General features: G+C 44.4%; 1 protein-coding gene across 2 annotated transcripts in view; it reads left to right on the top strand.

The window, feature by feature from the left end:
- Nucleotides 1-4,617, top strand: part of LHFPL3 (LHFPL tetraspan subfamily member 3) — a 509,453-nt gene that overhangs the window by 501,610 nt on the left and 3,226 nt on the right. The gene's annotated exons all lie outside the window — the stretch shown is intronic.

Below are 4,617 nucleotides of genomic sequence, written 5' to 3'. Positions count from 1 at the left end.
AAAAAAAAAAAAAAGACATTAGACTAAGTGAAATAAGCCAGTCACAAAAAGATGAATACTTTATCGTTCTATACTCATATGAGGTACCTAAAATAGTTAAACTCGTAGAAAGTAGAATGGTGGTTGCCAGGGGCTAGAAGAAGGGGAGATGTGGAGTTTTGTTCAATTTCAGTTTTGCAAAGCAAAAAGGTTCTGGACATCTGTTTCATAACAATCTGAAATGTACTTAACACTATTGAACAGTTCATTTAAAAATGATTAAGATGGTAGATTTTGTGTTTGTGTTTTTTTAACCACAAAAGAAAGAAAAAAAGGAGAGAGAGAGAAAAAGAAACTGCCTAGCGACTCACGCCTATAATCCTAACACTCTGGGAGGCCGAGGTGGATGAATCGCTTGAGCTCATAGGTTCAAGACCAGACTGAGCAAGACCAAGATCCTCATCTCTAAAAATAGCCAAGTGTTGTGGCAGGCGCCCATAGGCCAGGCTGTTCAGGAAACTGAGGCAAGAGGATTGCTTGAGCCCAAGAGTTGGAGGTTGCTGTGAGCTATGACACCACAGTACTCGACCGAGGGCAATAAAGTGAGACTCTGTCTCAAAAGAAAAGAAAAAGGAAAGAAAACTACCAAGACTCTGAAAGCCCAGATAGACCCCATCTCCCAAAGGGAAGAATGTCAAAGAATCTTGGCCATTTTTAATCTGCCACACCCACCATGGGGCACATCATGTGGAAAGCACCTGAGGTTGTAGATGTTGAGACAGTCTTTCTAGGCAACTGTATTCTTGCTGGAGACGAAGGGTGTCAGAAGTCCCTGTTAGAGCTGGCTGCATTTTGAAAGAATAGAATGGGAGAAAATGATGAAGCTTATTCAGCCAATGGCAATAGTGGCCCAGAATTCCTCTCTTACCCATTTTCACAACAAAGATTGAGCCAGCCCTTCTGCCAAAAGCCTGACTGCTCCCATCAGGCCTTTCTCTCACTCAGACAGGGCCTGCCCCCATCTATCCTGACCACAGGGGCTCCACACCCTGGTTGAATAGGTCAGAGGAGAACAATCAGCAGAAATGGGCCACTGGAGACCTTTCAGCGTCTGTAAACACATAGAAAATTCAACAAAGTAGCATTTAAATAATCTGAACAATGCAGCCATTATAAATGCTGCTCTCATGAGCATTGATTCAGATGACAGCTTCGAAAAAGGATTTGAGCCCCTTGGAAATGGTAACTCAGAGCTCATGACATGTTACAAGGGCAAATCCAATGGGACAAAGATCCAAAGCAGCATTGAATGACTCATTTATTCATCCCTATTCTGTGCAAACCCAGGAGAATGTGACACCTTTTAAATCTCCTCCCCGATAGGCCACATCTATGGGGCATGAATAAAGTTAGCAAAAGTTTTAAAAGGATCAGAATGTTTCAGTAGGCAGCAATTACAACCATACTGATGCTTCTACCCAATTCTGCAAATCATCCTTGCTCTCACAGTCTTATGACTGAAAGAAGCCAAATGTGGTGACTCACGCCTATAATCCTAGCACTTGGGAGACTGAGGTAGGTGGACTGCTTGAGCTCAGGAGTTTGTGACCAGCCTGAGCAAGAGCATGATCCCATCTCTACTAAAAAAAAAAAAAATAAAGAAAGAAAGAAAAAATAGCTGGGTGTTGTAGTCCAGCTACTCGAGAGGCTGAGACAATAGGATTGCTTGAACCCAACAATTTGAGCTATGACACCATGGTACTCTACCCAGGGCAACAGAGACATACTCTGTCTCAAAAAAGGAAGACTGAAGGAGTGAGAGCTACATTGGGAGAGGAAAATCCTGTCTTTTATTCCCTTCTACCTACCCTCTTCACCAATCTATTTGAAGAGCCAGCCCTTGCCAAGCCTTCAAGTGGGAAATTCTTCATTGTGTCTGCCATCTAAGTAGTCATAATAGCATTCTAATTTTACTCCCCCTGCAACGTAATTTCCTCATATTCTGTGGGAAGTTTTTTGTGTTCTGATCACTGGAACAAACATCCCGGTTACTGTCTGCAGAGCTCTTGCATGCCCTGATGTTTCTCTTGCATGGTGGTGTCATGCAACGGGAAGAAAAAACACACAGTGGGAGCAGTGTCTGTGTAACTGAAACCCAAGAAAACATTCCCAGTAGGCTTCATGGTGAGCAGCCAGCACTCACTGGCAGGGTTGGGGCTGGGATGAGGCAGCCCGGGTACCTAGTATGGAAAGTGTAAGGAAGTGCCCACCCTATACTTACCTGGCATTCTGAGTGAGCCTCCTTAAATTTATACTTACCTGACACTCTGAGTGAGCCTCCTTAAATTTTATACCCTAGACACTTCACTGGCTTCACCCTAGTCCAGCCCTGACTTACTGTCTTCAGGCTTTCATTTTCCCATTCATTCCTCAACTTCATGCCTACTGTTGATACTGTGGGTGAGGAATATAGACTCTGTGTTGACAACAGTGTCAAAGAGAGCTTAAAAAAGGAAGAGTTGACTAATCAACTGTTAGATTACAATGAGGGATTTGGCCATATAGAGGACAGGGCTGACCCAAGACCAGAGGCCTCTCCTGGTCAGGCCCTGGGCTATAAGCCCAGATGGTGGAGGGAAAGGGTAGCCCTGTGAGAGTCACCTCAGGCCTTCCTAAAAGGCAGCTAGGGGCCCTCCCAAGAAGATGTCGGCCCTGCAGGAAGCTCCCTTCCCCTCCCAAGTGTGGGTGTCACTGGTCTGGATCTGATTCTAAAGCCCTCCATCACCCATTGCTCACTTCCTAGCCCACTGGGAACGCATCTCGCGTTGTCTGGGATGCAGCATGAGGTGCATGTACTTCCTTTTTGGCAGTCTCATACTTTCCCTTCATCCTCAATGTCATAAAGCCAAACCAGGCAGCTCAGAGCTAAGGAGAGAAAAACTGGGAGTCTCTGGTTTCTAGACCCCAACAAATGATGCACACCAAAGCAGGACTGTCTATCATGAGAGCAGGAGTCTATTTGAGAATCTCAAGAAAATGGGATCTTCCCTTCCCCTATGCTGCCCCCCTACACACAACTCTGGGCACTTTCATATGCTACCCTGTCCTCTACCTTCCAGAAACCACTTCTGTAGTCTCTTTCCGATGTATACAACCCCCACTCCAGCTAGCACTTTGTATGGTCTTCCTGGAAAACCCATTCAACTTTGTGGATTTAAAATAGGAAAATATTTAGAGAGAAGACAACTAGGATGGTGGAATCAGAGACCCACAAACTCGACTTTGGATTCCATTCAGCAGGGGGCATCTACAGAGCAGAGGAGACCACTGGGCAACGTCACTGTGTACAATCCATGGATTGTTTGGTGCTTTTAATAATGTCTGAAGAAAGTATTCCCTTCCAGAGGGCTCCTGCCTGCATGACTCAATCTTGGAGAATCATTATAGACTAATCATCATTATGAAATGATCATATTTCAATTATCCCCTTTGTAGTCTGGGTACATTAAAGTAACTGTGAGCTCCCTTGCTGAGAGAAGTTCGTTAAAACCATAATGTGCCTAAGATTTTTTTAAATGTGTCAGAAAACAAGGGGGAACATCCTGAAAACAACAACAGAATCTTTCAGAGGTTTCTCTGGCACACAGTCAGAAACCATAATCTTGTTTTGTGTTCTGTGCTCTGTAATGCAAAACCAAATAGACTGTTCCCTTTCAGCCCAAATACGTCCTGACTAGCGAGGTATGTTTACCCATCCACACATGTGTGAGATACCCCCAGGCCCTGGTTAACACTGCCAGAGTCTACGAACATCATTCAAAGAATTGAGTTGATCCTACTATTTGTGGCCTAATCATGTTCCTATCGGCACAGTCCCTAACCTGTTGGAGAAAAGGAAAAGTTGTCATCCCCTGAGAAGGAGTCCTGAAGAAAAAATTTAAAAGAACGAATAGATCTCTACATGTAAAAATCATCATTTATTATTACAGAGAAATCAGAAACCCACCTCTGTATCTGACAACAGTAAAATGGTTGAGAATAGAATATTAAGCATGGAGTGGAAAGGAATGAGAATGAAATGGAAAATTGTGCAGCCATTAGCAGTTGGTGCTAATGATGTGGGCAGTGGCAATGTCAAAAGTTGTCTTTAATATAAAGCTAAAATGTTAAAAATGTCACCTAAACTGTGATTATAACTATTTAAAATAAATGCTCACATATAAGGCTGGGCACAGTGGATCACACCTGTAATCCCAGTACTCTAGGAGGCTGAGGTGAGTGGATTGTTTGAGCTCAAGAGTTCAAGACCAGGCTGAGCAAGAGCAAGACCCCCATCTCTACTAAAAGTTGAAAAACTAGCCAGGCCTCATGGCAGGCTCCTGTAGTCCCAGCTACTCAGGAGGCTGAGGCATGAGGATTGCTTGAGCCCAAGAGTTTGAGGTTGCTTCGAGCTATGATGATGCCACAGCACTCTACCCAGGGTGACAGAGTGAGACTCTGTCTTAAAAATTAAGTAAATAGGCTCGGCGCCTGTGGCTCAACCGGCTAAGGCGCCAGCCACGTACACCTAAGGTGGCGGGTTCGAATCCCCAGCCCGGATCCGCCAAACAACAATGACGGCTGCAACCAAAAAATAGC

Source organism: Otolemur garnettii, unplaced genomic scaffold (assembly GCF_000181295.1).
Source record: "Otolemur garnettii isolate 467f Iridium unplaced genomic scaffold, OtoGar3 scaffold00005, whole genome shotgun sequence".
In the NCBI taxonomy this organism is placed as follows: Eukaryota; Metazoa; Chordata; class Mammalia; order Primates; family Galagidae; genus Otolemur; species Otolemur garnettii.
This window is presented reverse-complemented; position numbering and strand designations above follow the sequence as displayed.